The sequence below is a fragment of the Eriocheir sinensis genome, unplaced genomic scaffold (genome assembly GCF_024679095.1).
Source record: "Eriocheir sinensis breed Jianghai 21 unplaced genomic scaffold, ASM2467909v1 Scaffold721, whole genome shotgun sequence".
Classification (NCBI taxonomy): domain Eukaryota; kingdom Metazoa; phylum Arthropoda; class Malacostraca; order Decapoda; family Varunidae; genus Eriocheir; species Eriocheir sinensis.
In genome coordinates, this window is record NW_026112078.1 from 204,499 (window position 1) to 231,468 (window position 26,970).

Genomic DNA, 26,970 nt, shown 5'->3' on the forward strand with positions numbered 1-26,970 from the left:
AGTTAGGCACAAACTATTCGCCCCAACACACGTGAAAACACTTCCTCAGTATAATTTAACCCCGTAAAAACAGTAATCACATTTTCTTCAAGCATTTCCCGCCATTAAAACACACATAGAACACAAAATAAGGAACAAAATAACACAACACGATACAGGTAACAGGTCAAAGAAGAAGAAGAGGAAGACAAGATGGCCGCCGGCCTCTCCTTTCCAGGCAAACACACTATTTTACCGTTTTCTCCACCTGTAAAGCCTGACGGAGGTGTCTGAGGCAGTATATCATGTGGTAATCATTCTCCACGCCTTTAGAACCCCACAGTAACCGCCGGAGACCAAGAGAACACGGAGAAAACAGGGAGTGGAGATTGTGGGCGGATTTTTCGTGTTTATAAGTGTGTGTCACGGCACATCACTCATGGCTGTGCTTTATGGCGTGTGTGCGGGGCTGTGTGCGTGTGTGAAGGCCTGTGTGCGTGTGTGAAGGCTTGTGTGCGTGTTTTGGAGGGCGTGTGTGCGTGTGTGAAGGCCTGTGTGCGTGTGTGCGGGGCTGTGTGCGTGTGTGAAGGCCTGTGTGCGTGTGTGTGAAGGCCTGTGTGCGTGTGTGAAGGCCTGTGTGCGTGTGTGAAAGCTTGTGTGCGTGTTTTGGAGGGCGTGTGTGCGTGTGTGTAAAACTCTAGAATGACACCCGCACTGCCTTACACAACGGCCCTTTCCCTCACACACACACACACACACTCACGCACACACACACAGACACACAGACACACACACACACACACACACACAGTCTTGTTTCCATGTGTACAGTATGATATATAGTGTCCCTGTCTTTCCTTACAACATGGTGGTAAAACTCTATCCTTACACCCGCTGGCACCCCTCAGCCCACAGCAGCAGGCGGCCCACAGCGTCCTGGGGTGATGGTGAAGGGAGGGCAGCCACACGCCTCTTGTAAAGTTACCTCTCTCTCTCTCTCTCTCTCTCTCTCTCTCTCTCTCTCTCTCTCAATACTTACAGCATGGATTATTTCTTGGATGCAGTGCAGGAGTAACAAGTGACTGCTGGGGGTGGAAGGGGTCAAGTCCCCTCCTTAGACAGGTTATGTTAGACTAAGTTTGGTCAGGTTAGTTTTAATTTATTCAGTTCGCAGTGACGGTCACTGCAAATATTCAGGGCGGGGCGGGGCAGGGGTGGTCCAGTACATGGGGCGGTGGGTGCACCTCAGGCATGGAAAAGTCAAGCATTTAGTGATCTCCTGAAAAAGACACGTTGTCTCCATGATTGTCATATATTGTGTCCTGAAGTCAGCAGTCACTGTCTTGAAACAAGTTGTCTGCCTCTCCTTCTTGCTGCCTGTGAACACCACACAGTTACACTACTACACATTTCAACGTCACTTATTTTGTTCGGCAGGCTCAAACTCCATCCTGGAGCTCCAGAAGAGGCCCTCTGGACTGGGGCCCAAGCAGCGGTGGACTCTCAACAACTCCGTCAAGTAACCCAGTAAGTAAAGTCTTGGTTCAGTGTGCTGTGTTGAGTCTGCTTGTGTCAGGATGCCTCCTGTTGCCCTCACCAAAATGGCATATATTTGAATTTACAGATAAAAAAATATAAATTAATTAATGTTTCATACTTGCATAGTGTTAGTGTGATTGTTAGTAAGTTTATGTGAGCAAGGTGGGGCTTCGTGGTGCAGTGGTTAGCACACTCCAAGAGAGCCTGGGTTCGATTCCCGGCGGAGTGAAAAAATTTGGGTGGCATTTCCGATACCATACGCTCCTGTCCACCCAGCAGTGTACCAGGTATTAATCGGAGGTTGTGTCCCATCTCCTGGGGTCTGTTCCCTTCTATAATTCCTTCCCCTTCTGTCTCTCTCCTGCATATGACCACAGATGTTGTGCCCAACTTTTTATGTGGGCAATGCAACAAGCTCTTCCACATTTGTGTGTGTCAAGGTTTACTGGCTCAGCTGATGAGTGAGGAGTTGGCTTGAGGGCGACAGAGGGACTTGTAATAAGTGTGTCTCCTCATGACCAGTGACATGTTTACACAAACGCAATAACTGAGAACAGTGACCTGCAAGGCGTGGCGTGGGTCCTTCCTGCTTGGGGTACTGTCCCCTCATACCCCTTTCATGTACAGTTAACCCGGTAGCAGCGACGGGCCAAATTTGTGGCTTTACCGTGTAGCAGCGACGGGCCAAATTTACACCATGATATAAACTCCCCAAAATAGATGATGCATGAACTGATCACAAATGCATTGATATATATTTTGAAATGGTTTGTGAGTGATGATTTATTCTCACTTAGAGGGACCATTAAGAAACATGATCCTCGCTGCTACTGGGTTAAAACATTAGCCTCCTTGGCCGTTCCATTAGGGTGCCTCAACGCTCCGTGACGCATCGCTGGGATCCAGGGGGTTAAGGAAGGAGCCTCGCTGCTCTCAGGGGTGTGTGCATACACACAGTTTCCCCTGGGGGGGTCACAGTGTGGTGGAGAGCCATGTTTTTTCATTGCTTTGGACTGGTGTAATATAGCGGTATAGATTTGGCTTCATAATTCAGATTTTTTGGTGTTTTGTGATTGTCTTTTGGGTGTTTTGTGGGCCTGAGGAATGTGTCGCCCCCTGACACACAGCCCAGCGGGGGTGTGCTTACATAAACATTTTTGTGTCAAATAAATTTTGTGTCTATTTTCTGGAAGTGTTTCTTTACTGCACTGCATTCAGGGACCAAAAAAGTGTTACCTTGTCTACAGGCGGCCGCCCTCAACACTGTCCCCAGAACATGACCCGTGGGACACTGGTGGACAAAAATGTTTCTTTCTGGGAGATTTTGGTGCTTTTGAATAATGGCCTACCTGTTTGTTGACCCCTTCTCCACCCTTAGAAGGTTTGCCGTAAAAATGCTGGGTGCCGCCCTCTGACCTAACCTGACAAAACCACACGTTTCTACTCCAAAAAATCATTTATTCTTCCTTACAAATGAAACATTATTATTATTATCTGAGTGAGCGAGGTCATTCTTTGTTATTTTATGCCAGAAGCTGTTGCCTTTCATGTATTTAGCTTGGGTGTTTTGGTGCCAATCTGTGCCATTACAGTCTGAAGGAGCTCAGTGGTTGTTGACACAGTTTTTTATGATGCAGAGAGAGGAGGAAGAGCATGGACAATTTACAACAATATGCACAGACAACAAGAAGAAGAAGAAGAAGAAGAGTAAGAAGATGAGGAGGAGGAAGAGAATGGAAGAGAAGGAGCAGCACACTATTGGTGAGTGTTGAGTTTATTTTTTCCTTGTTTCCTCCTCCTGCTTCTTGTTGTTGTTGTCTTTTTTCTTCTATGTGTTGTGTCCCTCCTGGTGACAGTTCCTCCTGTGTGTCCAGCAGCTGTCCCCTGCTGATGGCTTACACTTTCTTCCACCGAGGACTACCCCAGCAGCTTACCTAAGGACATGGAAACAAAAAAATACATAACAAATACCTCATACACACACACACACACACACACACACACACACACACACACACACATTATGAATATGAGTATATGTTTGAGTCTGTGAGTGTGTGTGTGTGTATTTACCTAGTTGTAATTTTACAGGCCTGGGCTTACGCTGGTGTGGTCCCGTCTCCGTATCTATAATTATTCAACTTTCCGCTGCACACTCTTTGCCGATACTATTTCTTCACTTAGTCTGTTCCAAAGCTCTATATTTCTTTGTGGGAAGCTATATTTCTTTGTCTCTTGAGCATCTTCCCTTCCTCAACTTTTTACTATGTCCTCTAGTATTCCTGCTGGAAGGTTCCTCTCTTAGTAGCAATTTCTCATTATCTACTTCTTCCATTTTACTCAATAGCCTGTATATTTGTATTAGGTCTCCTCTTTGTTCTAGTGTTGCGAAGTCCATTTCCTTTAGTCTCTTTTCATGTCAGTTCCTCCAGTTCTGGACCCTTTTTTTTTTGTGTGTGTGTGTGTGTGTGTGTGTGTGTGTGTGTGTGTGTGTTTATGAGATTAATTTGTTCCTGAATTTAGTTCCCAAAGCAAAAGATCATAAACCCAAACAAATTTCCCCATTTCAATTAATGTTGTTTCCATTAATGTGTTCCCAAAACTATCCCCCAAATGAGCGCCCTAATCCTTCACAATGGTGCCAGGGGTGTGCTCAAGCTGTTTCTTTACCAGATATTTGCCAAAAGCACTTCCTGGCTCAAGGCCCCTCATAGTAAGCTTGCTGTATCAGTAGACTCTTAATGCAAACTCTTTTCAAAGGCAAAAAAAGGAGATTATTGGGTTTGTAATGAGTCTTTTTTTCACATTGACTGTACAGAGGCAGCCCGGGCAGAGGGGTCATAAAACTCCCCCTGGAAATGGCCAAGCTCCCCAAGGCTCAGTCATGGGAAGGCAACATATGCATTCACCACACCATGCTGTGAACCTGTTACAAATATGTGGCTCATAGTGTTGGTTCCTGCCAGTCATCCTATATGACCCGTGCCTAGCCCGTCTGGGTTTAACAGCCACTTTTACTTATGGTTCAGTGTTTATAGCTGTGCCATTTTTATCACATGATTTTTATATGAAGAAGCATTCCACAGTAAGTAGCAGGGGCTGGCCCGGCACTTTCTCACTCAAGGGAGACACTAAGGAGCTGCCCATTTTAATTTTTTGGTTTATTTATGCCTGACCAACAAGACACCACAGGCTTAACCCCTTTACTACGGCCGGGCCAAAACGGCGCCATATCCGGGCTGGCCACGCGCACCAAATTTCAAACGTCGCTTCTGTTTATAACAAGTTTTCAGCCATAAACTCAACATAATCATCATGTATTATATATAAAAACATGCAGAATTAAATGGTGCACATAAAGAAACATAGATTATTTGATAATTTTGAGATGTCAGCATAATTTGCCAAGGCTTTCCTAGGAGTTGTGGGCATTTCCAGGGGTAGTTTTGTGACCCTTCCTCTGTACCGTGAACCTAAGGAAACACACATTTGACAAGGCTTTTCTAGGAGTTGTGGGCATTTCCAGGGGTAGTTTTGTGACCCTTCCTCTGTACCGTGAACCTAAGGAAACACACATTTGACGGCTTTCCTAGGAGTTGTGGGCATTTCCAGGGGTAGTTTTGTGACCCTTCCTCTGTACCGTGAACCCAAGAAAACACACATTTGACAAGGCTTTCCTAGGAGTTGTGGGCATTTCCAGGGGTAGTTTTGTGACCCTGGTGGTAGTGTGACCCTTCCTCTGTACCGTGAACCTAAGGAAACATATATTTGGCAAGGCTTTCCTAGGAGTTGTGGGCATTTCCAGGGGTAGTTTTGTGGCCCTGGTGGTAGTGTAACCCTTCTTCTGTACTTTGAACCTAAGGAAACACACATTTGGCAAGGCTTTCCTAGGAGTTGTGGGCATTTCCAGGGGTAGTTTTGTGGCCCTGGTGGTAGTGTGACCCTTCCTCTGTACTTTGAACCTAAGGAAACACACATTTGGCAAGGCTTTCCTAGGAGTTGTGGGCATTTCCAAGGGTAGTTTTGTAGCCCTGGTGGTAGTGTGACCCTTCCTCTGTACTTTGAACCTAAGGAAACACACATTTGGCAAGGCTTTCCTAGGAGTTGTGGGCATTTCCAGGGGTAGTTTTGTGACCCTTCCTCTGTACCGTGAACCTAAGGAAACACACATTTGACGGCTTTCCTAGGAGTTGTGGGCATTTCCAGGGGTAGTTTTGTGACCCTTCCTCTGTACCGTGAACCCAAGAAAACACACATTTGACAAGGCTTTCCTAGGAGTTGTGGGCATTTCCAGGGGTAGTTTTGTGACCCTGGTGGTAGTGTGACCCTTCCTCTGTACCGTGAACCTAAGGAAACATATATTTGGCAAGGCTTTCCTAGGAGTTGTGGGCATTTCCAGGGGTAGTTTTGTGGCCCTGGTGGTAGTGTGACCCTTCTTCTGTACTTTGAACCTAAGGAAACACACATTTGGCAAGGCTTTCCTAGGAGTTGTGGGCATTTCCAGGGGTAGTTTTGTGGCCCTGGTGGTAGTGTGACCCTTCCTCTGTACTTTGAACCTAAGGAAACACACATTTGGCAAGGCTTTCCTAGGAGTTGTGGGCATTTCCAGGGGTAGTTTTGTAGCCCTGGTGGTAGTGTGACCCTTCCTCTGTACTTTGAACCTAAGGAAACACACATTTGGCAAGGCTTTCCTAGGAGTTGTGGGCTTCCGGCGTCCCGAGTCAGCATTTCACTCATCTCGCCGCTGTCTCGACACTTTTCCCGTGAACATCTGGCGACACTACCGCCTCACACCACCCCTTCACTCGACCATCCCGACATAATTCATAAATTCATATAATCCGATAATGCCTACATACATATCTACCACATTAATCTATCTTTCGCTGCGGAGCCGGAACAGCGGCTACACCATCCCTTCCCTTCCCTTCCCTTCCCTTCCCTTCCCTTCCCATCCATTCCCATCCCTTCCCTTCCCATCCCTTCCCTTCCCATCCCTTCCCTTCCCATCCCTTCCTTTCCCTTCCCATCCCTTCCTTTCCCTTCCCATCCCTTCCTTTCCCTTCTCATCCCTTCCTTTCCCTAACCTTTCCTTCCCTTCCTTAGCCCTCTCTTCCCATCCCTTCCCTTCCCTTCCCATCCCATCCCTTCCCTTCCTATCCCTTCCCATCCCTTCTCTTCCCTTCCCTTCCCAGCCCATCCCTTCCCATCCCTTCCTTTCCCTTCCCATCCCTTCCTTTCCCTCCCCATCCCATCCCTTCTCTTCCCTTCCCTTCCCTTCCCAGCCCATCCCTTCCTTTCCCATCCCATCCCTTCCTGTCCCTTCTCTCCCCTTTCCATCCCTTCCCTTGACATCCCTTTTTCTTTCCTTCCCTTCCCTCCCTCCCTTCCCATCCCTTCCTTTCCCTTCCCATCCCTTCCCTTCACTTTCCTTCCCTTCCTTAACCCTCTCTTCCACTCCTTTCCCATCCCTTCCTTTCCCATCCCTTCCCTTCCCCTCCATTCCCATCCCCTCCCTTCCCTTCCCTTCCCTTCCCTTCCCTTCACTTCCCTTCCTTAACCCTCTCTTCCCCTCCCTTCCTATCCCTTCCCTTCACATCTCTCTCTCTCTCTCTCTCTCTCTCTCTCTCTCTCTCTCTCTCTCTCTCTCTCTCTCTCTCATTGATTTCCTTACATTTAGGAGGCTGCGTTTAGACCAAGCGAGTCTCGTTGCGTTAAGATATTTGATGCGATGATTCACTCTGTTTACAGCGACTGCCTCAAGAGCCAAGTCATTGACCCATTTGATTTCATGGAGAATGTTTTGGTTTATTTTTTTATTAATTTATCTTATGTATTTTTGTTTTCCATTGGTCTTTTTTTTTTCTTCTTTTCTTTTCTATTGGGGCGACACATGAGTTAGGTTTCGGGAGACAGGTCAGGTCATTTTGCAGACTTGTGATACTGGGCCAGACTGCACGCTGAAGTAGCACCCAATTTATAATGCTATATATATCAAAGTATGGTAATGTTTACACAGTTAACACCAAACTTGATTTCCAGACACTAGGAACTGAAGAAGATGAGGAGGGACAGAGTGGTGAGTGTTAACTAATTTTTCTCTTATTCCTTCATTAATTTCCTTTCTATTGGTGTTTCTTTTCTTCTCTCCATCCTGTTAGTTCCCACCATGGAGGTTTAATGTGTGGAAATGGTTCCAGCGTAGCTATCAGTAAACAACACCGTCACAATGGATAAGACACAGCCCGAAGCATGACCTCTCACCCGGGTAACCACCATGTTTTGACAGCACGAGAATGACAGGTTGATGTCAAGGCAGTGAATGGCATCATGTCCACTCCACCAATTATACCTCCACAGCACACACACCCTTGCCACCTTGTTTGCCGCAGGTATGGCCTGATTAGGGCTGGTGGCCTAGAGACAGATATTTCATTATTAAAGCAGAGGAGGGAAGGGAGGAAAGAAAGGGGAGTATACATAGGAATACATAGGAAGAACAGACACCTGTTGGACTATGGCGGGAGGAGGGAGTGACACTGGGCTGGAGGCAGCTATTTCATTATTAAAGCAGAGGAGGGAAAGGGGGAGTATACATAGGAATACATAGGAAGAACAGACACCTTTGGACTATGGCGGGAGGAGGGAGTGAGAGCAGAAGGAAAAACAGGTCATCTCCCATAGCTCCATTCTTTCCCTTCCTTCCCATGGGCGGTGGAGTGGCACACTGATAGGCTACTTTGTCATTATGTGATAAGTATTCAAGCTATTTTTCTTTCTTTAGTAATACAGTCGTCCCTCAAATAGCACAGTTTCCAATAGTTCGGATTTGGTTTTATGTGGATTTTCTAAGAAGATTTTTAAGGATTTTTAAATATCCCAATGGGCAGGAAATTTAAAAATCCTAAAAGATCTCCTACGACAATCCATATAAAACTGAAACCAAACTATTGGAAACTGTACTATTTGAGGGACGATTGTAGTGATTTTTTTCCCCCCAACCCTCACACCTTATATAAATCCCAGAGCTGGCAGTTTTCTTTCATAATAGCCTACATAGACAAGCTCAGGAGAGAGGGACTTGTACCAAACAGATCATACTCTATGTCTTTTCAAATGCCTGTGTTGTCTCATTTATGTAAAGCCTGTGTCAATGAAAGAATGGTGCTTTAATAATGTATGGCATGAGTATCACAGTATTAGCCTACCAGCATCAACACCCACGTGATCTAATATGGAGCAGTGGTTAGAAGGCCTCACACAGCTGTTCATCCTTCCTGTGTAGATGGTTGATGAACAGTTGTACCTGGGGAAGGTAAACTGAGGCAATTCTGGCCTTCCTATCGGCCCATATCCCAGTGTTCAAACCTACCACAGGCCCAGAGATGATGAGCGGATTTACGTGCACTGAATTATTGAAATACCTTTTAGTTGCACTTACAAAGCTTTGTGATGAGGTGAACTACAGGCATTTAAAAGGCCGCCTCAGTTTGCTGGAATGACCAATACTTAAGCTGCTGCTGCATGTCATATTGTCAGTACAAATTGGCATGTTTGGGGTTTATATAAGGTGTGAGGGTTTTTTGAATGTTTTTTGATTTTGAAAATGCATACTAAAATAAACTACAATTCCATCTTATAGAGAAAAGCCTCTGCAGCACGACAGAAACTTAAGGCTATAGTTCTTACCTACAACACCAAGCTTACTAAGACCTGAGGAATGCATATAAATAGCCACGAAGCTTTTGTTACTGTTTCCCAAGATTCTGACTAACTTCTTGCACTAGTGAAAGAAATTTAAGCCTATAGTACATTACATTGATCCATTATTTCTCTCACACTGTTTTCTCCCCTCTGTATCTTCCCGTAAATCTCACTATCAAATTTATATCCATGTTTTCTTGTTATCTTGTCATAAAGCTTATCTATCTAAGGTGTTCCACATCAGAAGGGACAATTTTTCTCCCCGAGTTCAGAGAAAGGGAAGGAAATGAGCAAGGAAAGGAGGGAGGGAGGGAGGAAAGTGAGCAAGGAAGGAAGGGAGGAAAGGGCTGGAGAGAACATAAGAACGTAAGGAGTCTGCAAGAGACCGGTTGGCCTACACAAGGCATCTCCTGTACACTCCACTCCACCTTACCTCACCATCCATGGTTTTATCTAACCTCTTCTTGAATGTATCTACGGTATTGGCACCCACAACATGGCTCCCAAGCCTGTTCCATTCGTCCACCACTCTATTGGTGAACCAATTCTTGCCTATGTCTTTGTTGAATCTGAATTTGTCTAACTTAAAACCATTGCCACGCGTCCTACCTGGCTCTTTCACTATCAAAATTTTATTGACATCCCCTTTATTAAATCCCTTCATCCATTTATAGACTTCGATCAAGTCTCCTCGCAACCTTCGCCTTTCTAGCGAGTGTAGATTTAAATGCTTCAGCCTGTCTTCATAAGGCAAGTTTCTCACCCCCTGAATCATCTTTGTCATCCTCGTCTGCACAGATTCTAACATCTTGATATCCATTCTATAGTAGGGGGACCAGAACTGAACTGCATAATCGAGATGAGGTCTAACTAGTGCTAAGTAAAGTTTGAGGATGACTTCAGCGCTCCTATTGCTCACGCTCCCTGAGATGAAACCAAGTACTCTGTTTGCCCGATTTTTAGCCTGAATGCATTGAGCCCTAGGACGGAGGTCAGCGCTCACTAGGACTCCTAAGTCTCTCTCACGCCTAGACCAGCGCACTCACATACACACACACACACACACACACACACACACACACACACTGAGAACAAAATATAACTAAAAAAACAAGACATGAGCAAACTCTAGGAAAAAACACAAACTTTTGCAAACAACACTCCCACACACTTTCTACTCTACCTCCTCCTTATGCTGTCCGAATTCCTGATGCAAGAGTCAACCACTATCTGTACTCTTTCATACCTTTCTCTAGTCAACTCTGCGTTAGCTCTGTCTGTTTTGTTTCTTTCCTATGACTTGAACGCTTTCTAGAAGGGAGGATCGAGACTTTTTTTTTTCATTTTATGTGTTTTTTTGTATTTATTTAGAAAGCAATTATGTTTATTCTATCTAGTAATGCATTTCAAGTCTATTTTATCACTTTATATATCATCTATGGCCATTTTTTCTATTACTTCACTTTCTCATTTACTTTTCACTGTCTATTATTGCATCTATTAGTCATATCTGTTTTGTTTATCTAGGTGGTGATATTGTCTAGGCATGTCAGTTCAAATATTCTCACATTCTTTCGCCTCACAACACCTATTCCCAAAGGCCACAAGTCGGGTTCAAATAAGTATTGTTCACATTCAAGGTACAGAAGCCTGGTCAATCTATCACTGGGCTAATGGTACTATCGATGCCAACACCCACAACAGCCTCTCCGGAAGCCTTACATAGTGTGGGTGTGTGAGCTCCAAAATGTTGGAGACTATGGGGCAGAATTATGTCACGAAAATGGTCCAGCCTCGGCTTTCCATTTGAAGGACGAGGAGGCCGTGAGGTGAGGCGTGGGAACATTGACTGAGTGGCTGACTGACTGACTGACCGGGTAACTGACTGACTGACTGATGGGTTGACTGATTGACTGATGGACTGGGTGACAAAGAATAACTGACTGACTGACTGACTGACGGACTCGACTCTACGCAATGGTCTGAAAACTGCGTAGGTAACTTTGTGGCTCTCCTACCCTCCCTTCCCTGCACACACACACACACACACACACACACACACACACACACACACACTAGTAAAATTTAAGGGAACGAAAGGAAGAGTAAAGGGAATGAAATAAAGAGAGAGAGAGAGAGAGAGAGAGAGAGAGAGAGAGAGAGAGAGAGAGAGAGAGAGAAGGCGGGGAGAGGGTGGAAAAACACACACAAACAGTATTATCTTATGAGACTTGCTTCCTCCTCCTCCTCCTCCTTCTCCTTCTCTCCTCCTCAAGTTTAAGAAGCGTGAAGTAAGTTCTGCCTCATTAAGACATACAATACAGAAAAGAGGAGGAGGAGGAGGAGGAGGAGGAGGACATGAGGTACGAGGAGGAATTCACTTGCTTAAGATTATTAAAGTCGTATACATAACTCTCTCTCTCTCTCTCACAAGAAAGAAAATGAGAGGAGAAAGAAGAGGAGGAGGAGGAAGAGGAAGAAATAATGAAGGATAACAAAGGATCTGGGACAAGAAAGAAAATGAGAGGAGAAAGAAGAGGAGGAGGAGGAAGAGGAAGAAATAATGAAGGATAACGAAGGATCTGGGACAATAAAGAAAATGAGAGGAGAAAGAAGAGGAGGAGGAGGAAGAAATAATGAAGGATAACGAAGGATCTGGGACAAGAAAGAAAATGAGAGGAGAAAGAAGAGGAGGAGGAGGAAGAAATAATGAAGGATAATGAAGGATCTGGGACAAGAAAGAAAATGAGAGGAGAAAGAAGAGGAGGAGGAGGAAGACACAGAAGAGGAAAGAATGAAGGAAGAGGAGGAAAGGAATGAACAAAGGAAAAGAAGAGGATGCTTGTCAGATCATACTCTATGTCTTTTCAAATGCCTGTGTTGTCTCATTTATGTAAAGCCTGTGTCAATGAAAGAATGGTGCTTTAATAATGTATGGCATGAGTATCACAGTATTAGCCTACCAGCATCAACACCCACGTGATCTAATATGGAGCAGTGGCTAGAAGGCCTCACACAGCTGTTCATCCTTCCTGTGTAGATGGTTGATGAACAGTTGTACCTGGGGAAGGTAAACTGAGGCAATTCTGGCCTTCCTATCGGCCCATATCCCAGTGTTCAAACCTAACACAGGCCCAGAGATGATGAGCGGATTTACGTGCACTAAATTATTGAAATACCTTTTAGTTGCACTTGCAAAGCTTTGTGATGAGGTGAACTACAGGCATTTAAAAGGCCGCCTCAGTTTGCTGGAATGACCAATACTTAAGCTGCTGCTGCATGTCATATTATCAGTACAAATTGGCATGTTTGGGGTTTATATAAGGTGTGAGGGTTTTTTGAATGTTTTTTGATTTTGAAAATGCATACTAAAATAAACTACAATTCCATCTTATAGAGAAAAGCCTCTGCAGCACGACAGAAACTTAAGGCTATAGTTCTTACCTACAACACCAAGCTTACTAAGACCTGAGGAATGCATATAAATAGCCACGAAGCTTTTGTTACTGTTTCCCAAGATTCTGACTAACTTCTTGCACTAGTGAAAGAAATTTAAGGCTATAGTACATTACATTGATCCATTATTTCTCTCACACTGTTTTCTCCCCTCTGTATCTTCCCGTAAATCTCACTATCAAATTTATATCCATGTTTTCTTGTTATCTTGTCATAAAGCTTATCTATCTAAGGTGTTCCACATCAGAAGGGACAATTTTTCTCCCCAAGTTCAGAGAAAGGGAAGGAAATGAGCAAGGAAAGGAGGGAGGGAGGGAGGAAAGTGAGCAAGGAAGGAAGGGAGGAAAGGGCTGGAGAGAACATAAGAACGTAAGGAGTCTGCAAGAGACCGGTTGGCCTATACAAGGCAGCTCCTGTACACTCCACTCCACCTTACCTCACCATCCATGGCTTTATCTAACCTCTTCTTGAATGTATCTACGGTATTGGCACCCACAACATGGCTCCCAAGCCTGTTCCATTCGTCCACCACTCTACTGGTGAACCAATTCTTGCCTATGTCTTTGTTGAATCTGAATTTGTCTAACTTAAAACCATTGCCACGCGTCCTACCTGGCTCTTTCACTCTCAAAATTTTATTGACATCCCCTTTCTTAAATCCCTTCATCCATCTATAGACTTCGACCAAGTCTCCTCGCAACCTTCGCCTTTCTAGCGAGTGTAGATTTAAATGCTTCAGCCTGTCTTCATAAGGCAAGTTTCTCACCCCCTGAATCATCTTTGTCATCCTCGTCTGTACAGATTCTAACATCTTGATATCCATTCTATAGTAGGGGGACCAGAACTGAACTGCATAATCGAGATGAGGTCTAACTAGTGCTAAGTAAAGTTTGAGGATGACTTCAGCGCTTCTATTGCTCACGCTCCTTGAGATGAAACCAAGTACTCTGTTTGCCCAATTTTTAGCCTGAATGCATTGAGCCCTAGGACGGAGGTCGGCGCTCACTAGGACTCCTAAGTCTCTCTCACGCCTAGACCAGCGCACTCACATACACACACACACACACACACACACACACACACACACACACACACTGAGAACAAAATATTACTAAAAAAACAAGACATGAACAAACTCTAGGAAAAAACACAAACTTTTGCAAACAACACTCCCACACACTTTCTACTCTACCTCCTCCTTATGCTGTCCGAATTCCTGATGCCAGAGTCAACCACTATCTGTACTCTTTCATACCTTTCTCTAGTCAACTCTGCATTAGCTTTGTCTGTTTTGTTTCTTTCCTATGACTTGAACGCTTTCTAGAAGGGAGGATCGAGACTTTTTTTTTCATTTTACGTGTTTTTTTGTATTTATTTAGAAAGCAATTATGTTTATTCTATCTAGTAATGCATTTCAAGTCTATTTTATCACTTTATATATCATCTATGGCCATTTTTTCTATTACTTCACTTTCTCATTTACCTTTCACTGTCTATTATTGCATCTATTAGTCATATCTGTTTTGTTTATCTAGGTGGTGATATTGTCTAGGCATGTCAGTTCAAATATTCCCACATTCTTTCGCCTCACAACACCTATTCCCAAAGGCCACAAGTTGGGTTCAAATAAGTATTATTTACATTCAAGGTACAGAAGCCTGGTCAATCTATCACTGGGCTAATGGTACTATCGATGCCAACACCCACAACAGCCTCTCCGGAAGCCTTACATAGTGTGGGTGTGTGAGCTCCAAAATGTTGGAGACTATGGGGCAGAATTATGTCACGAAAATGGTCCAGCCTCGGCTTTCCATTTGAAGGAACACAAAGGAACACAAAGGAAGAACAAACAACAGCAGACCTGCTGGTCCTTACGAGGTTGTTTGTGACAAGCTACACTAACTATCTAATCAAAGGTGGAAGATGAAGGACAGCAAAGGCGAAGGTCCCGCCCCCCCCCCCCCCCTCCAGCCAAAGCTGGCAGGAAAGGAAAAAGAACCATGCAGCATGGAAAAACTGCATGGAATTTATGTAGGAAAGAGGAAAGAACTACCATTACTGCTACCACTAACCGGGCGATAAAAGCGGACAAGGACACCAGTATTCGAAAGAACTTAACGTTATTACGACAATGAGTAATATCTTAGTTGCTGGTTGGATTCAAAACACTTGTCTAATCTATTCTTGAAGGCCGTAACTGTTGTACTATCAACGACATCACAAGGTAGAGAGTTCCAAACATTAACAACTCGATTGAAGAAGAAGTGTTTAGCTTCGTGCGACGAGAATCTTTACCACTTATCTTCAAATTGTGATTTCTTCTTGTTCTATTTGATCGATCAATTGTAAAGTAATCTTCCGCATTAATATCACTGAATCCTTTGAACATTTTAAACACTTCTATTAGATCGCCTCGCATTCTTCGTTTTGATAGGCTGAATAAATTTACTTCTTTAAGCCTTTGTTCATATGACAAATTTCTCAACCTAGGAATCATCTTTGTTACTCTTCGTTGGACCCGTTCCAACTTTTCTATGTCTTTGCTGTAGTAGGACCCGTTCCAACTGTACACAGTACTCTAGACGGGGTCGAACCAACGAATTATACAGTTTTAATATTACTTTTTCCGATTTATTATTAAAGACTCGTCCGATGAAGCCAACCAATTTGTTTGCAGTTTTAACTACCTCTGAACAATGCTGACCGGGCTTTAAATCGCTTGATATAGTGATTCCAAGATCCTTTTCTTTACTTACTGCAGAAAGTTGTTGGCCATTCATTACGTACCGAACACGATTGTTATTTTTTCCGATGTGCAACACTACATTTCTCAACGTTAAATTTCATTTGCCATTGATTGGCCCAACGTGCAAGTCGATCTATATCTGATTGTAAAGCTTCTTCGTCGAGTACCGCAGTTACTTTACTAGCAATTTTTGTGTCATCAGCAAATTTTGATACTTTGCAAATGAGCCCATCATCGATATCATTAACATAAATTAAGAAGAGCATGGGGCCAAGCACTGATCCTTGAGGTACGCCGCTTCTGACATCGAGCCAGTTAGATGTAACACCGTTTAGAACTACTCTCTGTTTCCGCTCAGAGAGCCAGTCCGCAAGCCAATTGTGAATGTTACCCGAGATACCGTGCGCCAGTAGTTTGCTGAGCAATCGTTGGTGGGGGACCTTATCAAATGCCTTTTGAAAATCCAGATATATGATATCTACTGATCTGCTTTCATCGAACACCTCAAAAATATAGTGAAAAAAATCAAGTAAGTTAGTCAAACACGAACGTTAACTACGGAAGCCATGTTGCGAATTATTTATTATATTATTTTCTTCGAAGAATTTCACCATATTGTCGCGAATGATAGTCTCCATTAACTTACAAACAATTTCCATTAACTTACAGGACGAGGAGGCCGTGAGGTGAGGCGTGGGAACATTGACTAAGTGGCTGACTGACTGACTGACTGGGTAACTGACTGACTGACTGATGGGTTGACTGACTGACTGATGGACTGGGTGACAAAGAATAACTGACTGACTGACTGACTTGCTGACTGACTGACTGACTGATTTGCTGACTGACTGACTGACTGACTGACTGACGGACTCGACTCTACGCAATGGTCTGAAAACTGCGTAGGTAACTTTGTGGCTCTCCTACCCTCCCTTCCCTGCACACACACACACACACACACACACACACACACACACACACACACACACTAGTAAAATTAAAGGGAACGAAAGGAAGAGTAAAGGGAATGAAATAAAGAGAGAGAGAGAGAGAGAGAGAGAGAGAGAGAGAGAGAGAGAGAGAGAGAGAGAGAGAGAGAGAAGGCGGGGAGAGGGTGAAAAAACACACACAAACAGTATTATCTTATGAGACTTGCTTCCTCCTCCTCCTCCTCCTCCTCCTTCTCCTTCTCTCCTCCTCAAGTTTAAGAAGCGTGAAGTAAGTTCTGCCTCATTAAGACATACAATACAGAAAAGAGGAGGAGGAGGAGGAGGAGGACATGAGGTACGAGGAGGAATTCACTTGCTTAAGATTATTAAAGTCGTATACATAACTCTCTCTCTCTCTCTCTCTCTCTCTCTCTCTCTCTCTCTCTCTCTCTCTCTCTCTCTTGCACTATTCCTCCCATTTTTCATATATTTCATAATAATAATAATAGTAATAATAGTAATAATAATAATAATAATAATAATAACACATTTTACAAGTTTCTCTTCTCTTCTCTTCCTCTTCTTCCTTCTTATTCTTATTCTTTTCTTCCTCCTCCTCCACGTCTTCCTCCTCCCCTCTTCTTGTCAATACTATCTACTATTTATCTATCTATCCATCTATCTCCATCAATCAACTATTACTTTTTCTCCTTCCTATTTCTTCTATCATTCCATCTTTCCATCTTCCTTTATCAACAAGAAAGAAAATGAGAGGAGAAAGAAGAGGAGGAGGAGGAAGAGGAAGAAATAATGAAGGATAACGAAGGATCTGGGACAAGAAAGAAAATGAGAGGAGAAAGAAGAGGAGGAGGAGGAAGAAATAATGAAGGATAACGAAGGATCTGGGACAAGAAAGAAAATGAGAGGAGAAAGAAGAGGAGGAGGAGGAAGAGGAAGAAATAATGAAGGATAACGAAGGATCTGGGACAAGAAAGAAAATGAGAGGAGAAAGAAGAGGAGGAGGAGGAGGAGGAAGAAATAATGAAGGATAACGAAGGATCTGGGACAAGAAAGAAAATGAGAGGAGAAAGAAGAGGAGGAGGTGGAGGAAGAAATAATGAAGGATAACGAAGGATCTGGGACAAGAAAGAAAGTGAGAGGAGAAAGAAGAGGAGGAGGAGGAAGAAATAATGAAGGATAATGAAGGATCTGGGACAAGAAAGAAAATGAGAGGAGAAAGAAGAGGAGGAGGAGGAGGAGGAAGACACAGAAGAGGAAAGAATGAAGGAAGAGGAGGAAAGGAATGAACAAAGGAAAAGAAGAGGATGCTTGTCAGATCATACTCTATGTCTTTTCAAATGCCTGTGTTGTCTCATTTATGTAAAGCCTGTGTCAATGAAAGAATGGTGCTTTAATAATGTATGGCATGAGTATCACAGTATTAGCCTACCAGCATCAACACCCATGTGATCTAATATGGAGCAGTGGTTAGAAGGCCTCACACAGCTGTTCATCCTTCCTGTGTAGATGGTTGATGAACAGTTGTACCTGGGGAAGGTATGGCATGAGTATCACAGTATTAGCCTACCAGCATCAACACCCATGTGATCTAATATGCCTTTGTGGAGCAGTGGTTAGAAGGCCTGGCTGGCCACGACTGCCAGGGCCTGGGTTGGAATCCTCCTCACATCCTCCGCTGCGTGTCGAGTAAATCTAACTCCCCCAACCCAACTTGACGTAGCCCCCTCCCAACACCCCTCATTGCACCCCGAGGCGGCTGCAAGAAACTCGCTAACCCTTCAAAAATCACCAGCGGCCTTGCTAGCAGTTTGCAGCGCACATAATATGCAGTTCAAAATGCATAGAATAGTGACATCTAAGCAAGTGAGAAGGTGCTGCTGCTGGAGCAATGTAAAATAGTAGCAGAGGAAGGCCAGGGACAGGGAAGGCAGGGCAAGGTTAGGAGTGCCATGGTTAGTGTCATGTATCCTGGCACTGAAAAGACCAAGGGAGGAGAATAAAGCTTGGGAAGGGAATTGTAGTAAGAAAAGAAGGCAGAGAGGGAGAGAGAACATTAACCCGTACGATCCGATCACATGGGCCCCCCCGCCCCCCGGCTAATCCACGAAAATCACGAAAAACGGTGTCAATACAAATTGAAAATCATTTTAATACTTATTATGATCATATTGCGCATATACTGGTAAAATTATTTTGCAACACTCAATTTAGTTTCACCAACAGAGAGCCTCAGTTGGAGTGCAACCTGATTTGGCAACCTCCACGCTCCGTCCCGGGCGAAGAGGGGGGGAAGGAAGCACGCAATGCGACCGCAATGCGACCGGCGACACATTCTGCGATTAGACTGTGTGTATATGTTGTGTGTTTGTGTGTGTTTGTAAAAATTAAAAGTTGGGAAACATCTGGGAATCATGACTGTACTCCACAAGCGACCTTGCAAAGTGGGTGCGTGGTGGGTGTAATTAATTTTTCCCACCAGAGGCGTAGTGGGTGGTATGCAGAGTGCCAGTAAGCCGTTTACAGCAAAGCTACCAATTAACAAGCGAGATCTTGTCAACTGCGGTGATCCTGTCACCCGGGTACCAATTCCACCTGTGTGGTGGACGGATTTCGGGTTAAGGGAAAAATACCTAATAAAAGAACAGGAAAGAAAAAAAGCTTGAAGGAAATATATTAACCCGTACAGTGTGGTCTTTTATAGGGTCATGCCAGGTGGAACTTTTTCCTATTTTTTATTTGCCCCTAAACATGTACAAAAAATTAAAAATTATTTGATATATATATATATATATATATATATATATATATATATATATATATATATATATATATATATATATATATATATATATATATATATATATATTATTTATATACGAGGAATGGAACCCAAGTGTTTGTTGTCTTATTTTTCTGTGTCTAAGAGCTAACAATGTCATACCAGGAAAGGGAAATTTATCTTTACATTTTTTTAGAGCCAATATTCTTTCCATTATAAACACTTCTCACTGCCCTAAAGCGTGAGTAATGTATTAGTACTTCTTTACGTCACAAAAACCTAAAAAAATAAACAATAATTGTAAGTACAAGAAAATGATTGGATCAGACAACACTGCTTGCTTCAAGGCCGTGTGTACTACAGCCGTAGTTCACAAAGTTCAACAAAACACTATGAAGCTTCCGACGATAAGTTTTCATTTCCGATTACTCTGAACCATAATTTATAATTCCACATGCCTTACTGATTATAGAATCAAGGAGTAATTACCTAGAAGGAAGTAACTTACCTTCTTGTATAATGATTTTTGTTGGAATGCGGACAAATGTACAGAAAACTATATATTTAAATATATATATATATAAAAACAAAATATATATATATATATATATATATGTACTAAACACTTCCCTAAGAGGTACGTATATGTACACACACTCAAAAAACTATCGTTATAGTGGGGTCCGAAGAACTTCACAGTGAGCAACCCGGTAATCTCGGTAGGGTTGGTAAGGGTGCTGTCACCCCCATCACCTCAGCTCTGCTGGGGGGAGCAGGACAGGGCCCCTGTAAGGGAGGGATAGAGAGGAAGGGAGACACTGAGACACCAGATATCACCATAATATTAACGGAGTGATTTGAGTGCCACTTGTTTAAGCTTTTTGTTCACAAATATTAAACAATAATGCTCATGTGATATACGTAACAGCGGTGGGTAGAAGTATTCTCCCATATCAAAGACAAAAACAACCATCAACGCATGTCAGATATAGTTCAGTCCATGATGTGCCATCCTGGAACTAATGCTTCCACTGAACGTGTCTTTTCTTTCATGAACAAGTTGTGGCCATCTGAAGAAAAAAAACAAATTGCAATGGTAATAGCATTGCTGCTAAGAAAGATAAAGTTTAAACAGAGTTGGATGGACTTCTACACCTAACACTCACGGTTGGCAAAGCCTCGGTATTATTTCTGTGTGTTCACACTGCTTTTAGTGGTCTGGAGCACTTCGATCTCTCCTTCGTCGCCCTCCATCACGGTCTCTGGCTGTACAGAACCATTCTTTCATAATGATTTCGACAGAGGCTGCTGTTGAATGCCTGTAGTCTGGATGCTTGCACACACTTTCTGTCAAAATGATTATTTTCATTAGTTCCTATTTTTCCCCTTATTAAGTAATAAGTATAGTCAGTTTCTGAAACCTGGAGGATTTGGTTCCCTGACCTACACTTTACTTTTGCACTACCATCTTAACAAGGCTTATATAGTAATAACAGTATATAAATATTACTGATATATCACATGAAAGAAACAGCACTCAGATATATTCCTTGAGTATTGAGATGACTACAAGTGCAGCAATAGTGACAAATATGGGTGTGGAAACAGGTAGAAAGCGAATGTATAAACAGAGAAATTGATAAAGAGGAGGTAGAGAAAACAATAGCCAAGCTAAAGTGTGTTAAATATGCAGGTAAAGATGTGAACTGTGTCAAGGTGGGAGGGTGTGAGTAATGAGTGTGTATGAAAGGTGTGGTATGGGAACCCATGCAGGTGGAGTGTAGTGTGGGGTGGTGGAATGGGTGAAGAGGAATACATTGAGGCAGTTTGGCCATGTTAAAAGGATGAAGCGTGATGAGTTTGTAAAAAAAGGTGTATGTAAGTGAAATTGAGGGTTGTAATAGGAGGAAGGCCGCTTGGAAGATGGGTGGATAGGGTGAAGGAGAACATGTGTGAGAGAATTGCTGGTGGATGAGGAGGGCTGCTGGAGCAAGCAAGGAGGGAGTGTATGGACAGGGAGAGGTGGAGGCTTTTCTGCCGTGGCCACCCCCTAGGGGGAAGGCAAGGCGTTAAAGAGAATAGAATAGATAGATAGATTAAAGCAAATTTGACAACTATACTTACTAACAATGGTGTCCTTCAACTTCAAGATGCCAAAGCTCTGTTTCTCTCCTTTGCCACACCAGTTGTACTGCATAGCCAAGGAGTTTGTCACAGCACACCTAAGAATGCGCCTCACTGTGTCTTGGGAGGTCAGCACCCCTCTCACACAAGAACGTGCAATCTGAAATGGTAAAGAAAAATGTTATACCTAATCTAACACACACAATCATTCACAAATAGCCATCACTCCTATACTCACCATAAACTAGTTTAAAGTAAGTAATATGTACACTCAGATTATATCCCACTCTTTTCAGAAACTCAAGAAAAACTGCTTATTCGGCTCCATATATATCTAGTCACCCCTCAAAATCCTTCCTTCCCATGCAAGGATAATTATCATTTTTGCAACACTGTCATGAGTATCAGTTTCATATACATTAATCTCGCTGCTTTCTGAGCTATCAGAAAGCGGAGAGGAATAACAATCTCTGTCCAGACAGTGATCTTGGGCTTTCTTAAAACCTACATTAGAGGTTCTTGCAGCTTCATAATGATCATTACTCAACACTTCGCTTTCTGAACTGTGAGCACACGACTCAGATAACTGTTGGTTAGTGTCATACAAGTCAACAACTTGGTTTACTGAGGAATTTTGAAGGAAATCTACATGTGCTGACATATGCAATTTCAGTCGCCTCCTTTTTGTCATGTTGAAAAAATCACCCCTCACACAAACCATTTCATAATATATATCAAAGCATTTATGATCAGATTATGTATCATCTGTTTTGGGGGGTTTAAATCATGGCACAAATTTGGCCCGTCGCTGCTACACGATAAGCCACAAATTTGGCCCGTCGCTGCTACACGATAAGCCACAAATTTGGCCCGTCACTGCTACACAATAAGCCACAAATTTGGCCCGTCGCTGCTACACGATAAGCAGTGGTTAGCACACTCGGCTCACAACCGAGAGAGCCCGGGTTCAATTCCCGGGCGGAGTGGAAAAAATTAGGCGGCTTTTCCGATACCCTACGCCCCTGTCTACCCAGCAGTGTACCAGGTATTAATTAGGGGTCGTGTCCCGTCTCCTGGGATCTGTTCCCTTCTATAATTCCTTCCCCTCCTGTCTCTCCGGCATATGACCACAGATGTTGCGCTGCCCAATAAACAAAACTTTCCAAACTACGTGTTAGCCCTGTGTACCCAAGCTCAGTGAAGGAGAGAGGTGCCAGTGACTCAGGATCACAAGTGCACTGATGAGCCTTGACGAGATAATGCATTGCTCATATGCTGTGAATACATCGTTGATGTAAGCATACTATAATAATTGGTTGGGGTGATAATTCTTGACCGTAAGGGTGCTTGTTCGTATGCAAGATGTCATTCTGGTGCTAACTAACTCAGCTCAGAGTCACTGACATTAAGTCCTCAATGCATTACAGAGATTATTGACAATTATTATGAGACTTTGGTGTGGATGCAATTATTTTGTCAGCCATTCCACTCAGGACATTGATCGCTACTCTGAGCCGCTGCCGACTAAATGCCAAAAAAGAGGAAAATGTGTTCTCAGGAGTTTTTAGAGTTATGGGTACAGAATCCTTGTCAGACTCCCGCCAGGGTCAAAACACTAGCCATGGAAAGGCCCACAACTCCTATCAAAGCCATGTTAAGTGTGTGTGTGTGTGTGCGTGTGTGTGTGTGTGCGTGTGCTTGGGTGCAGAAACCTTTGATAACATGTAGGGATGTATCGGTATGGGTGGTATTGGCACATTTTAAGAGTACTAATGTACTTTCTTTTTTCTTCCCTTCTATGGTGGAACAACGAGTAGTGTTTTTTTTTTTTTTTTATTAACATTTGATATTGCCTTTTAGCTGCTGGAATTATTGTATAAAAAAATTAATGCACAAGTATAGGTATCAGTCAAATATTGGGGTATCGGTATCAGTAAAAATTTTGGTATTGGTACATCCTTAATAACATGGACCATTCTCAGGCAGTTTAAATGCTGGGGCTGACCCCATCCTTATTTAATTGAGTCAATGATAACTCTAGGTGGCGGTATAGAAGCATAATTACCGGTAAAAGTATACAGAATTATAATATCTGCCAAAATTAATACGTAAAGCACATACTGCACCATACCTATACGATATATGAGGATGATAGGTATCTATTTAATAATGATTGTATGCACCCATGCTGTGATTACACTGTTAAAACTGCTGCAAGGCTTTGAGGCCTGTCAGTAGTGAAGCCTGTGGCCACATGTCTGCAGACCCATTCATATGTTACAGATGGACACACCAGTCGGCTGTGCTATTTGATGGTGACAGAGGCCCTCCCCGTCAAGGATAATGATGACTTTGTGCTGGTATTGTGGGGTCTACATTGCCACTAACTTGAGCAGAGAGAGAGAGAGAGAGAGAGAGAGAGAGAGAAACCATTCCTAAGAGTGGGGAAAAATTAACACCTCCTCCTCCTCTTCTTCGTCTCCTCTTCCTCTTATTTGCCTTTTTCTTCATACCTGTAATAATTGCAACACCCAGTTAGTACTGTATGCTGGGACATGAGAAAATTATTTTAGTTGTAAAACCAGAAAAGAAAGTCCTTGACCCGGGTTTAGCAGGCGTGCCCTAACACCTGTACCCATTTGAGTGACCTGCCAGGCTTTGTACAGGGAGGGCAGACCACTCAGGGACAGAATAAGGCAACACTGGGGCCAACTTACCTAACAGTACATTTTGGCTGGGTGTGCCATCCAGGCTATAGGTGTACCCAGGGTAGGTTATGTATGCTACAGGCTGTGAATGAGGGGCAGGTTGTGCATCTCTTCCTGGGTCACTGGCTCCACCACCTACACACTAAGTGAGCTGGTTTATGCCTTGCAGCCTTCACCTTCAGTCTTCTCAGCACAGCAACACTAAACCCAGCCAAGCACTGGAATACCCACCTGTCAAGGCTATTATTGATGCTTGTACAGATGGTGCAAGAGAATCAAACCCCAAGCAGGCCACGACCACCTGCAGGGGGACTTACATTGGGATGTTTGTTTTTGCCTGCTACTGTCTATAGCTATGTTTAAGACCACGCTGTGAATATATATCATGTTCCTGGTCATGGCTCACTCACTTACTCACTCACTGTGTAAGGAATTGGGTTCATATACACTCCCAGGAAGGTCATACTGGTGCCTGCTACTGTCTATAGCTATGTTTATGACCACGCTGTGAATATATATCATGTTCCTTGTCATGGGTCACTCACTCACTCACTCACTGTGTAAGGAATTGGGTTCATATACACTCCCAGGAAGGTCATACTGATGCCTGCTACTGTCTATAGATATGTTTATGACCACGCTGTGAATATATATCATGTTCCTGGTCACGGCTCACTCACTTACTCATTCACTCATTCACTCTGTAAGGAATTGGGTTCATATACACTCCCAGGAAGGTCATACTGGTGCCTGCTACTGTCTACACCTATGTTTATGACCACGCTGTGAATATATATCATTTTCCTGGTCATGTCTCACTCACTCACTCACTCATTTTTTCCTTTTACGCCACTCCACTTTCTTCCACTTTCCCTGTCTAGCTCCTCCAAGTCCTTTTATTCACTTATTGGTTAGTGTTTCTTCTCCCTATCCACACTATCTTCATCTTCCTATCTTCATCCATTCTCTTGCTATTCCCATTTTTATCAAGGACTGTGCCTCGTGTTCCACTTTCCTTGAATAGTAAAACCTTTCTCTTTACATGGCTCCACATTCCACTTTCCAGTTATATTTTCTAAACCTCCTTGTATCCACTTATAGGTCAGTCTATCCACCCTTTATCCGTAATATCCGCATCTTCCTATATTTATCCATTCTCCTGCTATTCCAGTTCTTGTACTTACTTTTGTCATTGTTTTTTTTTTGCCGGGGTTTTGTTCCTCTCGTCAAGGGTCCGTACCTAACCTGATGGTGTTGGCTGACCTGTGGTGACTCTGCCTCTTCCTCCTTCTTCCTCCCTTATACCTCCATCTCTGGACCTTTCTCTCCCTGCGTATATTTATTATTCGCATTTTATTTCCCTTCCATTGTGTATTTACCTCCTCCTTCTCACTTTCTCTCTCTCTCTACACATAATGAGTCCGTTCCTAGTCAGTGCGTAATGTTTTATATACGAGGCGTCCTGCCGAGAGGGTTTAAGTGACCTGTTCTTCAGTAAATTATGGGTTGTTTTCCTCCCAGAACACATTTTAAGACTCCCGACCCTTGCTTATAACATATACAAGGTCCCACGTGCCCATTTCGGCTGGACGCCAGGCAGTTTTTGTAATGTTGGCTTCGGTTTCTCAGATTCTGACGCAATTTGTAAGATTTTTCCTTCGTTTTTATACACGTATAGGTGTTATTCGTACCTCAGTGTCTTTCTTAATGATTATTTTGTCTGTACATCATTCCATTCCTCCTCAGTGCATAATATATGAGACGTCCAGCCAAGATCGGGTTGAAGTGACCTGTTCTCGAGTATATTAGGGTTCGATTCCTTCCCCCAGAACACTTATAAGACTGCCGACCCCTTGCTTTTACCATATAAAGGTCTCTTATGCCTATCTTAGCTGGACGTCTTGTAGTTTGTGTAAAATTTGCTTCGGCTGTCATAGATTTCACCTTCTCTGTTCTCTTTCTGTGTGTTGTTCAGGCTTCTCTTGCCGACATATTTGTTTAATTTCATTTGGCGTTTTGGTAATTATTTTCTCCCTCATTTTGACTCATCTTTTACTCTCCCTTCTTATATTTCTTTTACTCATCATCTCAATTCTTCATTATGACTCATCTTTTACTATCAACTTCTCTTTCCATTCCTCTTCTAATAGCTTTTGTTAAGAACTTTAAACATTTTACTTACTATTATATTGATGTGTTATAGTATATATATATATATATATATATATATATATATATATATATATATATATATATATATATATATATATATATATATATATATATATATATATATATATATATATATATATATATATATATATATATATATATATATATATATATATATATATATATATATATATATATATATATATATATATATATATATATATATATATATATATATATATATATATATATATATATATATATATATATATATATATATATATATATATATATATATATATATATATATATATATATATATATATATATATATATATATATATATATATATATATATATATATATATATATATATATATATATATATATATATATATATATATAACTTATTGCATATATATATATATATATATATATATATATATATATATATATATATATATATATATATATATATATATATATATATATATATATATATATATATATAATGCAATAAGTGAGCCATATAGTTTTTCTAAAATAATTACAAAATTATTTTTTTGTCAATTATTTATTAAATAAATAGAGCACATTTCCTTCACTAAGAGGCTGATGCTGCAGGAACTTGACATCTTGGTGTTCTTTCTTCTTCCAGAGTGTGCAGTGTGCCACAGGCAGACCAAGACGCTAGAGATGTCCGTTCAGCCATTCAATTCTGCTGAGGGAAAGAAGTCATGTTAGTCAACTCTGATGACTTGTACTTTTCTTTGTGGACTCTGCTGTAAGCCAGTCACGGAAGATGTGAACTGT

At 42.3% G+C, this 26,970-nt stretch overlaps 1 long non-coding RNA gene across 1 annotated transcript; it reads left to right on the plus strand.

Moving 5' to 3' along the window:
• The first annotated feature begins 188 nt into the window (after window positions 1–188).
• On the plus strand, window positions 189–26,964 carry LOC126994101 (uncharacterized). The gene is made up of 5 exons (XR_007748798.1): window positions 189–289; window positions 1,417–1,506; window positions 3,156–3,279; window positions 7,561–7,597; window positions 26,816–26,964. It is a non-coding gene; the product is annotated as an uncharacterized LOC126994101 (long non-coding RNA).
• The last annotated feature ends 6 nt before the right edge of the window (window positions 26,965–26,970 follow it).